Below are 12,491 nucleotides of genomic sequence, written 5' to 3'. Positions count from 1 at the left end.
GAGTAAATTTGAAGTTTTCTAATTTTCTTGACTCAAAAAGTAATTTGTTTTCAAAATTTACATAAAAACTCTAATCTTTTGAAAAGAAGTCGCGATTCTTGAAATGTGTAAGATTTAGTTATAAAAATCTAGAAATAAAAAAATCTTCAGCAGATTTATTAGTTTAAAAAAGGGTTAAAAGAACAATATCTGCCTTTTTGACAGGGGGTGTTCTTAAATATGTTAGGGTCCTTATTAGCATGAATTAAAGAAAAATCATATCAAAATAAAATTATGAATTTCACATGACTTGTAAAAACAGTGGAGTGTAGCGGATTTTTTGGTGAGAGAACACCATTCGAGGTGAGTAAAGCACATTAAATTATAAGTTTGTTTCTGCTAAAAAGTGCTGTTTTTCAAGGTTTTTGTATAGCGCTTGAGAATAGTTATTGAATAGAGATAAAACAATTGTCTTCATTGATTCATTGAAATCAACAGCGTCATTGGGGTCTAAAAAGTGCGTTTGGCCATATTAAGGTGGCTCAATTTCACCTTCAGTAGTTTGTGACGGATGCGCCAGTAGATACCTATCTTATACTCTTGACGGGCACCCCTGCTGCCATCTACAATATAGTGTAACGCTGACATGACCACGTGGTGTATGGTTTTCTCACTGAGAATAAAAAAACAGAATTTTTCTCACTTGAAAAAACAGGAATTTTCTCACATTTATGGTTGTTTCTTGGACGGTTATGTGTGTTGGTCAATTTATTTGATGTTTTTCTCGAATGTCAACTGTAATTTATGTCTGTTTTATGGTTTTTGTCAGTGAGAATTTGAAAAACAGGAACTTTCTCACTTTGATGGATTTTTTCTGGATTTTCTCACATTTATGGTTGTTTCTTGGACGGTTATGTGTGTTGGTTAATTTATTTGATGTTTTTCTCGAATGTCAACAGTAATTTATGTCTGTTTTATGGTTTTTGTCAGTGAGAATTTGAAAAACAGGAACTTTCTCACTTTGATGTATGTTTTCTGGATTATTGAGTCTAACGGGGGGACCGGTGTCAATGACCTCTTCTTTCAAGATCTTGTCGTTGTTGTTGTTTTGGCCAAGTGCACGCTCGGGACGAATGTTATGATCCTTCTCAGCCAAGCAGATCCTCGCTTACATATTAGCGGCGGAGGATTGCAGAGAATATAAGGAAAGGGTTTTTTGCCAGTTTTATTAGTCTGTGAATAGAATTCAAAGGAGTGAGAAGAAGAACAGTTTTGACTTTACTCATTTGGATATATATTTGTGTTGATGGCGAGTGGAATGTTTACACTCCTAGAAGTTGATAGTGGAGTTGAAGGTAATAATACAAGAGCACCAAACGTTGCGGTGGAACTCACGAAAGGATCACGGCTTTGTCTGGAATGGGATGTAGTATATGCAAGATATGTGATATCCTTGAGCAAATTTAAAATGGAGGATCAATTATGTTTCGCCGCTAAAGTTGATATAGCACATGTGAATAGACTTCAATGTACTTTAAGTGCATTGGTGAAACAAATCGAAGACAATATACTCTATCGCTAATTGTACATGCTTAGTATTATTGTTGTTGTTGTAATTATTCAATAAAATTGTTTCGAAATCAAAAATATTCTCTTTCTTTTCTGGTTAGGTTAGGCTAGGGGCTAACGAATCAGGGTCAGTCTAGAGTCAGCAGTCAGAGTGAAAGGATTGAAAAATGAATAAATTTGAGAAAGAGAGAATTAGATCAAATCTAGTGTTTATGGAAAAATATTTGATTTTGGATGACGATTTTCTCGAGCTATCTCTTCAACGCAGGATATTCTCTCGTCAGGGAACACTTGACAATATAATGAAGAGTGATTCTCCCCCATTGGACTATTGTATGAAACTTTTAAAATGTGACTCAAGTGCTTATAGTCAATTTATTGATATATTAATTGGAACAAAGCAGAATCATATCATGGATATACTTTTGAAAACATTACCAATGGATTCAATGTAGATGGCTCCCCCCCCCCCCAAGTTCTAAAGAGGTAACGTCACAGAGTTACTCCTCTCCCTATTCCCCTCACTGAATTTATGGAGCGAGGACGATCAGTTTCGTTTTAGCTGTGAGAGAGTTGACATCGAAAAACGAAAAAAAATGTTCTATACATGTCCATTGTGCATGTAAACTCTTGGCAGTTGGACTCAATGTGAGAATTGTACAATTATTGATGACTATAGTGAAGAGTGCAAATTATGTAATCCTTGTAAATTACATAGAGGATATGCAGTGCAAATTAAAGGATGTAATTCATGTCTTGAAGAGATTTGTGACTTTCACCCTTGAGAACATCTGGGCTCCAACTGTCACTATGATAAATGTGATCAGTGGGAGAATACTTACCCCGCTTTGATTGGACAGAATTCCAAACGTGATTTTAGTTTATTTCTACGAGATTGGTATCCTCGAGGATTTAAATTATTCTTGGATAAGAAATCTGGTCTACGATTCAACCGTTGGGCTAACAAGACAATTTGGTTTCTACGTCATCGCTGTAACGAAACTGCATATTATGATTATAAACCAAGTGATTTTTATTTGGGAGTTACTGAATGTGATTCACCATTCAAAATACTATGTGATATTGCTTCAAATAGACAGATTGAAACTCGTGAATTTCAAAATATGAATGCAAATTGTATCATTGACTATACAAAGAGATATGACAAGAGTGAAGTTACATTGTACTGTAGAAAATGTGAACCTGACTTTGCAGTCAATCAAGATCAATATACAGTGAATCCAAATGATTTATCAGCATTAGTGGTTCACGACAGTTGCCTAAACATCGAAGAAGAAGAAGAAGAAATCTAAAGTGAAGATTTAAAGACATTGTTGTATATATATATATACATTTTATTAATATACGAATTCACAAACATTTTTTAAGCACTTTACTCTTAGGGCACTGAAATCAATACTGTATAGCTCTGAGAGGATATTTTCCACTAGAAAGTCGTTCAGACGGGGATTTTCAACATAAATGTGGAGAAACTGCTTTTAAGTATAGCCACGACATCGGAACACAAAATATAGTAGTGCATGGAAGCCACAGCTGTTAGTCGTTAGATCCTGCACCCTCTTTCGATTTTGAATAATAGTTTTCCCACTGCTCTCAATATAGTTGCTGATGTGGGGTGTGTAGAATGTACAGGGTAGGCCAAGAGGATAAAAAAATTCAATCGTCGTATTCATTGTTTGAAAGATGCACAGCCAATGACCCGTCAGCACAGTCGACGGACTGCTATTAACAATAATTAAGGTATTGTTGACATTTTGAATTTTTCCAAGAAAGTCTGAGGGCAGACAATAGGATTTGTACTGGGACATGTAGGGGTCCATATTAAATACATTGATTCTTTGACTGGTGTTCATGGCGCCAAGTCTAGTAGAACACTGCCTTCGGGAGTGATTTCCCAATAGGTTTCATATTGATTTAGTAAGATTAGTGCAATACTCTCAGCCAATGGGTCGGACTCCCCGTACGTACTATACTCATATCCTGTGTGCCAGACAATTCCAGAACAATGATACCATGTGTTTTAGCAAACATATCTTTGGTTATACCCTTTTCAAACAGTTGAGAGTCATGATCTAGGGTTTGCATGGTCAACTCATACAATGTTCTATAGGATTTATCAAAAGATAGATTGTAGAGTGGGATACTGTTTACTTTGCACACAATAGATGAAAGTCCAAACATCTCGAATTTATGTGGGCATTCAGTCCATGATCCTATTGCACTGGCGCTTTTTACAAATGCCAAAGCGAGTTTTGACGGAATTTCACCATTGATAAAGGATGAACCGGTGAAGGTGCGTGAGCCCATGGCAATATGACGTTGATTGGTGATTGTTTGAGGAACAAGTAGTTTAATATTATTTCCATTGGCTCTCAGTTTTTCGACTGCCAAAGCAACAGAACTCATAACCTGTTGTTTGCGTACATGAAGTATTGCCGAGGTGAGGGAGAGACTTACATCAGGATTGGCAGCAAGTTCTTTTCTCAATATGAAATTGGAGGGTGCAAGCGTCAATTTTATATCCACTTTAACATTGGGCGGCAGCCATTGGGATATATTAAATATTTCATGATATATTTTTCCAACTAGATGTAATTCACTAGTTGTAGCATTTTTAAGTGCATCTGTACTATCAGCATTAGTAATATATTCATATCCATTGGAGGTGCCTCTCAATTCCTTGTATGACTTGGGTGTCATCAACATAAATTGCATATAGCTAGTATAATTTGAGAGATTGTTGCTTGTGCTCACCAGCGTGCCATTGATGTAGACACTAATTTGACAAAATAAATTGTGTAGTATACAATTTTCATAGGATATTCCATCGGCCCGAATTGGCATTGTATAATCGGATTTCTGGACTTTCATTTGCAAATCTATAAATGTTGAAGACATGTCCATAAAGTAGTCTTCATTAGAATAAATTTGAAAGTGGATATTATCAGAGAGGGGTTGTTGAGGATAAAATTGTTCATAGTATCCATGCTTGACATTCGTATCAACATTTTCAGCATTGAATAGACTCAATGAGGCAGTGATTGAAGATTGAGAATCCTAATGCGGTAGGTAGGACATCTTAGGGAAAGAAATCCAGTTTCGGTCTAACAATTTTTTTCCTGGGACTTCTTCTTCTGCTTACAGCACGTGTCGTCTTTTTCCTTCTTTTCTTTGACAAGAGGGATGTTGTCTTTCGTTTCCGACCTGAGTGGAGACTGATGAGTGATGCATTGTTTCTTGACCTTTTTAAGCCTTTACCATTTTGTTTTAATTTCTCGCCAAGGGTTCGCGCACTGGACCTAAGATTTTCCGAAGCACTTTTTTTAAAATCCTTGCCAGAGCCCCAATCGTATAGTGTAGAGAATGCAAAATCTGTCGCAGCCGGTACAAGATATTTTCTAGTCAGTGGTAGTGAAGAGCGAAACAGCTCAGCAAATCAGCTGCCAATACTATAACCAGACATTGACGAGCGACCTCTGTAATAGTCCATTCCGTTGCCCTGTTGTCTTGGGCCAAGAGTTTTAACATACCAGTCAATATCAGGACAAGTGAATACCACTTTTCTATTAGACATCTTGTTGAACAATGGGACGAAAATGGCAGGTAATCACAGCCAAACCTTTTGAAATTGCTATGGGATCACCCAATTCAGTTCTTAGTGTTAACTGACAGAGTTCCAAATAGGAAGTTTTTACGGGAATATACTGAAGATGCTTTATATTGTAGTGGTGAGTATACTCTTGATAGGTTTTTCGTTCTAGAGCTCGTAGGAGAAGAACATTTGAATTACCAAACCGGGATGTTTCGACAAATGAAGCGTAGAGAAATATACAAGTGTCCGTGGAGAATGCAGGTGGGTAGTAAGCAAAAATTAAATTAGTGTTTCCGGCTCTTTTACCATTGAATATGTTGAGCTTAAAGCCAAGAACATCCTTTAGATTATCATTGAGAAGAACCTTTTCACTGGCAATAGGTGAACTAATGTAGATCTTGCCCTCCTCCTTTGAATAGTTGAAATGAAAAGCTCCTTTTGTTCATTTAATTTCTGATCTTTTTTAAATATTGTCAGGAAATCTGGATGCACCTCCATAGAGGAATACCCCCCCCAAGGAATTATCCTCTAGACCATTCAATCGCAGTGAAAATTACCCCGTACAATTACCCTTAACATATCCGCGCGTAAAATTGAGACAGAAAAGAGAAAACAAGGCATAAAAACAATTTTTTATAGGAATTATGGCAAATTCCACCACTGTAAAATTTCCCCTGAAAAATTAACGCCCTGAAAACTTCCCTCCCCATGGAAAATTCCCCCGTGCAAATTCCACTTGCATAAAATTTCCTCCCCCCCCCTCACCCAAAAATGTATCCATGCTTCCTAATAACCAATATTATGTGTAAACGACGGACGAATTTTATAACTTAAGAACCTGTCCCAAGGGGCGTGGGGGGGGGCATGTTGTACCCAAAAGCATAGTTATTGAGCCTTTCAACTATGATGAACAAAATTTCTTTCTCAAAATTTTGATCGGACAATTTTGGGGAAAAGGGCGGGGGAGGGGGCCTAGTTGCCCTCGAATCTTTTTGGTCACTTAAAAAGTACAGTCAATTACTGCTAATGCTCACCGCCTTTGAAACTCTGTGAATGCTATTTTTTCCACAATTGAACATTCACTAGTTTTAAGAGAAGGAACTGAGATTATTCCCATTTATCTATCTGTCACAAATGGACTGTCTAATTTGCGCAAGGATATTTTTAAAATAGCTTTCAATCTTACAAACCCTTGCTGCCAAGATTTTAGCTGGGGGAAACATTGTTGACAATGTCTGAGCTAACGGTTCCCGGCATTTAATTGTGTATTTTCCTGCCTGTTGAAGTTCAGTCTTGGAAATCGGAACATACGCACGGCAGTTTACAATAATTGTGAGCTAGTGAGGAGTTCACCGAACCTGTAGAACGGAATTAGAGAGAGAGAGAGAGAAACTTGGACTTATGCAGTCTAAACGCATCTTTCAACTTTTGGCGGACATTATGTAAACGGCTGGGAGCCACGGCGCAGGCCGGGAAGCGCTACGGGTCCGAGAAGCGCTGCTGGAAGCACTGCGGACCCGTTAAGCGCCGCGGGAAGCGCTGCGGGCCCGAGAAGTTCCGCGGGAAGCGCTGCGGGCCCCGAGAAGTGCCGCAGGAAGTACTGCGGGCCCGAGAAGTTCCACGGGAAGCGCTGCAGGCCCAAGAAGCGCCGCGGGAAGCGCTGCGTTCCTGAAAAGTGCCGGGGGATGCGCTGCGGGCCCTAAAAGTGCCGCGGGAAGCGCTGCGGGTCCGAGAAGTGCCGCGGGAAGTGCCGCGATGGTCTCTATGAAAAGCAAATTCTGTGGGGGTGTACTAGCTAGCACAGACCCAAATGGTCTGAATTCACATTTTAGAGTCAAAAAGTGTACACCAAAAAAAAAGCAAATATAATAGTCATTTAAAATCTCCCTTCCCCCCAAACTCAAAAATTTCTGGGGGAACGTATTTTCATCGTATTTTGAATATTTTTTTTGGTAAACACACTGAAAAGCCATATTAAGAGCTAAATTTGTGAGTTTTTCACTGAAAATTCCTTTTTTAGCCAAGCCTTAACCTCCTTAATTGAAGAAAATGAATTACAATCGATGGAACATAGTTCATCGTATTATACATATTTCTAGTTGGAAAACACATTGAAAAACCACATTATTTAAACTTACATCAAACGTTGGAGAGCATACATTTGAAGAACTATCCATTATTTTTGTATATTGTTCTATATTTCAGCTTATACTGATTTCTAAAACTTTAAAACCCTGAAATATACTGACCTAACGGTTATTTATTTACGAAAATCGTGCTAGGTGACGATTTTAGAACAATAATTACCTTCTATTTATCACTTAACACTCGCGGGAATTATCACATAACACTCACGGGGAAAGGATTCAAAACAAAACTTCTTACATCATATAGTGTAATTGCGTCAAACGAAGCATGTTCAATGTAGATTAAAACCAGAAAAGAACAGAAACGCATAAAAATAAGAAAAAAAGGAATCGCAACTAATAATATGCAGAGCGCTAGTGCTGCCTGAGTAAAGAACGATGTGGGCACAATATGTTGTTTTTGGTTTTTTCTTCATAGCCGGGGCACTTTGTATACAAGGATTCATCACAGAAACTTTGAAAAGGGTTCATTTGATTGGATATTGAAGTGGCTAGTGACCAATTCACAGGAGAAAACATGAAAACTATGGTTTTTAACTTTGATATGCAAGACTAGAAAGAAAAGTCTTTAGGAGTGGGGCTGCCCCCCACCTCAACCCTAGCTCTTGAAATCTTCCACCCCCTTCCCCAAACTCAAATTTTCCAGAGGATTTTAAAATCCCCCTTCCCCCCCCCCAAACTCAAAAATTTCTAGAAACGTATTTTCAACGTATTTAAATATTTTCGATGGAAAACCTGCTTGCCGAAACTATAAAGAACTAGAAAGAAAAGTCTATAGGAGTGGGGCTGCCACCCGCCTCAACCCTCACTCTTGAAATCCCCCCCCCCCCTTCCTCCAAACTCAAATTTTTCAGAGGATTTTAAAATCCCCCTTCCCCCCAAACTCAAAAATTTCTAGGAACGTATTTTCATCGTTTTTTAATATTTTCATTGGAAAACCTGCTTGCCGAAACTATAAGAAAACGGAACTTTAGTAGCTAGTACGTATTTTCATCGTATTTTAAATATTTTCGTTGGAAAACACACTGAAAAGCCGTATTAAGAGCTATATTTGTGAGGTTATATTAGGTTAGGTTAGGTCTAGGAATAGTAGGTTAGGTTAGGTTACCCTCGCTCTTGAAATCACCCCCCCCCCCGTCCCCCAAACTCAAATTTTCCAGAGGATTTTAAAATCCTCCACTGAAAAGCCATATTAAGAGCTATATTTGTGAGGTTAGGTTAGGTTAGGTCTAGGAATAGAAGGTTTGGTTTGATCATGTTAAGTGGTCGGCCACTTAACCTAATCTAACCTAACCTAACCTGCTATTTGTGAGGTTAGGTTAGGTTAGATTAGGTTAGGTTAGGTTAGGTCTAGGAATAGCATATTAGGTTAGGTTAGGTTAGATTAGGTTAAGTGGCCGGCCACTTAACCTAATCTAAACTAAACTAACCTGCTATTCCTAGACCTAACCTAACCTAACCTAATCTAACCTAACCTAACCTCACAAATATAGCTCTTAATATGGCTTTTCAGTGGAGGATTTTAAAATCCTCTGGAAAATTTGAGTTTGGGGGAGGGGGTGGGGGGATTTCAAGAGCGAGGGTAACCTAACCTAGCCTAACCTGCTATTCGTAGACCTAACCTAACCTAACCTCACAAATATAGCTCTTAATATTGGCTTTTCAGTGTGTTTTCCAACGAAAATATTTAAAATACGATGAAAATACGTACTAGCTACTAAAGTTCCGTTTTTTTATAGTTTCGGCAAGCAGGTTTTCCAACAAAAATATTAAAATATGATGAAAATTCGTTCCTAGAAATTTTTGAGTTTGGGGGGAAGGGGGATTTTAAAATCCTCTGGAAAATTTGAGTTTGGAGGAAGTGGGGGGGGGGGGTTTCAAGAGCGAGGGTGGAGGCGGGGGGCAGCCCCACTCCTATAGACTTTTCTTTCTAGTTTTTTATAGTTTCGGCAAGCAGGTTTTCCATCGAAAATATTTAAATATGTTGAAAATACGTTCCCAGAAATTTTTGAGTTTGGGGGGGGGAAGGGGGATTTTAAAATCCTCTGGAAAATTTGAGTTTGGGGACGGGGGGGGGGGAATTCAAGAGCTAGGGTTGAGGCGGGGGGCAGCCCCACTCCTAAAGACTTTTCTTTCTAGTCTTGCATGTCAAAGTTAAAAACCATAGTTTTCATGCTCCCTCCTGTGAATTGGGACACTAGCCACTTTAATTTACAATCAAATGAACCCTTTTCAAAGTTTCTGTGACGAATCCTTCTATATAAAGTGCCCCGGCTATGAAGAAAAAAACCAAAAACAACATATTGTGCCCACATCGTTCTTTACTTAGGCAGCACTAGCGCTCTGCATATTATTAGTTACAATTCCTTTTTTTCTTATTTTTATGCGTTTCTGTTCTTTTCTGGTTTTAATCTGCATTGAACATGCCTCGTTTGATGCAATTACACTATATGATGTAAGAAGTTTTGTTTTGAATCCTTTCCTCGTGAGTGTTATGTGATAATTCCCGCGAGTGTTAAGTGATAAATAGAAGGTAATTATTGTTCTAAAATCGTCACCTAGCACGATTTTCGTAAATAAATAACCGTTAGGTCAGTATATTTCAGGGTTTTGAAGTTTTATAAATCAGTATAAGCTGAAATATAGAACAATATATAAAAAAATGGATAGTTCTTCAAATGTATGCTCTCCAACGTTTGATGTAAGTTCAAATAATGTGACCTTTCAGTGTGTTTTCCAACTAAAAATGTATAAAATACGATGAGCTGTGTTCCCTTGATTATAATTCATATTCTTCTATTAGGAGGATCAAGGTTTGGCTAAAAAATGAATTTTCAGTGAAAACTCATAAATTTAGATCTTAATATGGCTTTTCAGTTTTGTTTTCCAAATAAAATATTCGAAATTCAATGAAAATATGTCCCACCAGAAATTTTTGAGTTTGGGGGGAAGGGAGATTTTAAATGACTATTATATTTGCCTTTTTTTTGTGTGCACTTTTTGACTCTAAAATGTGAATTCAGCCCATTTGGGTTTGTGGTAGCTAGTACCCCCCCACAGAATTTGCTTTTTATAGAGACCATCGCGGCGCTCCCCGCGGCGCTTCTCGAACCCGCAGCGCTTCCTGCGGCGCATCTCGGGGACCGCAGCGCTTCCCGTGGCGCTTCTCGGGCCCGCAGCGCTTCTCATGGCGCTAATCGGGTCCACAGTGCTTCCCGCGGCACTTCTCGGGCCCGCACCGCTTCCCACGGCGCTTCTCGGGTCCGCAGCGCTTCCAGCAGCGCTTCTCGGGCCCGTAGGGCTTCCCGACCTGCGCCGTGGCTCCCAGCCGTTTACATAATGTCCGCAAAAAGTTGAAATATGCGTTTAGACTGCATAAGTCCAAGTTTCTCTCTCTCTCTCTAATTCCGTTCTACAGGTTCGGTGAATTTCTCACTAGCTCACAATTATTGTAAACTGCCGCGCGTATGTTCCGATTTCCGAGACTGAACTTCAACAGGCAGGAAAATACACAATTAAATGCCGGGAACCGTTAGCTCAGACATTGTCAACAATGTTTCCCCCAGCTAAAATCTTGGCAAGGGTTTGTAAGATTGAAAGCTATTTTAAAAATATCCTTGCGCAAATTAAACAGTCCATACGTGCCAGATAGAATATGAGATAATCTCTCAGTTCCTTCTCTTAAAACTAGTGAATATTTAATTGTGAAAAATAACATTCACAGAGTTACAAATGGTGAGCATTAGCAGTAATTGACTGTACTTTTTAAGTGACCAAAAAGATTCGAGGGCAACTAGGCCCCCTCCCCCGCCCTTTTCCCCAAAATTGTCCGATCAAAATTTTGAGAAAGACATTTTGTTCATCATAGTTGAAAGGCTCAATAACTATGCTTTTGGGTACAACATGCCCCCCCCCACGCCCCTTGGGACAGGTTCTTAAGTTATAAAATTCGTCCGTCGTTTACACATAATATTGGTTATTAGGAAGCATGGATACATTTTTGGGTGGGGGGGGGGGGGGGGTTGGAGGAAATTTTATGCAAGTGGAATTTCCAGGGGGGAATTTTCTATGGGGAGGGAAGTTTTCAGGGCGAAAATTTTTCAGGGAAAATTTTACATTGGTGGAATTTGCCATAATTTCTATAAAAAATTGTTTTTGTGCCTTGTTTTCTCTTTTGTGTCTCAATTTTACGCGCGGATATGTTAAGGGTAATTGTATGGGGTAATTCTCACTGGGATTAAATTGTCTATAGGATAATTCCTTAGGGGGGGGGGGGTATTCCTCTATGGAGGTGCATCCAGATTTCCTGACAATATTTAAAAAAGATCAGAAATTAAATGAACAAAAGGACCTTTTCATTTCAACTATTCAAAGGAGGAGGGCAAGATCTACATTAGTTCACTTATTGCCAACGAAAAGGTTATTCTCACTGAAAACCTAAAACACCTACTTGGCTTTAAGCTCAATATAATAAACGGTAGAATGGCCGGAAACGCTAATTTCAATCTTGCTGACCATCCATCTGCCTTCTCCACGGAGACTTGTATATTTCTGTACGCCTCATTTGTGGAAGCATCTTGGGTTTGTAATTCAAATGTTCCCCTCCTACGAGTTCTTGAACGAAAAACCAATCAAGAACATATTCACCACTACAATATAAAGCATCTTCAGTATATCCCCGTAAACACTTCCTATTTTGAACTCTGTCAGTTAACACTAAGAACTGAATTGGGTGATCCCATAGCAATTTCAAAAGGTTTGGCTGTGATTACATGCCATTTCCGTCCCATCATTCAACAAGATGTCTAATAGAAAAGTGGTATTCACTTGTCCTGATATTGACTGCTATGTTAATACTCTTTTCCCAAGACAACAGGGCAATGGAATGGACTATTACAAGGGTCGCTCGTCAATGTCTGTTGACGGTCTTGGCATTTGGTTTGCTAACCTGTTTCGCTCTTCACTACCACTGACTAGAAAATATCTTGTACCGGCTGCGACAGATTTTGAATCCTCTACACTATATGATTGGGGCTCTGGCAAGGATTTTCAAAAAAAGTGCTTCGTAAAATCTTAGGTCTAGTGTGTGAACCCTTGGCGAAAATTAAAACAAAATGGTAAAGGCTTAAAAAGGTCGAGAAACAATGCATGACTCATCAGTCTCCACTCAGGTCGGAAACGAA

The 12,491-nt window shown here is 38.9% G+C and overlaps 1 protein-coding gene across 2 annotated transcripts in view; it reads left to right on the top strand.

Annotated features, from left to right (window-relative positions):
• LOC148948971 (uncharacterized) overlaps positions 1-12,491 on the top strand; it is a 364,117-nt gene that overhangs the window by 58,095 nt on the left and 293,531 nt on the right. The gene's annotated exons all lie outside the window — the stretch shown is intronic.

The sequence above is a fragment of the Artemia sp. Qi Xiang Cuo genome, chromosome 9, assembly GCF_049724085.1.
Source record: "Artemia sp. Qi Xiang Cuo chromosome 9, ASM4972408v1, whole genome shotgun sequence".
In the NCBI taxonomy this organism is placed as follows: Eukaryota; Metazoa; Arthropoda; class Branchiopoda; order Anostraca; family Artemiidae; genus Artemia; species Artemia sp. Qi Xiang Cuo.
The sequence above is the reverse complement of the archived record's forward strand: the minus strand, read 5'-3'. Positions and strand labels throughout refer to the sequence as shown.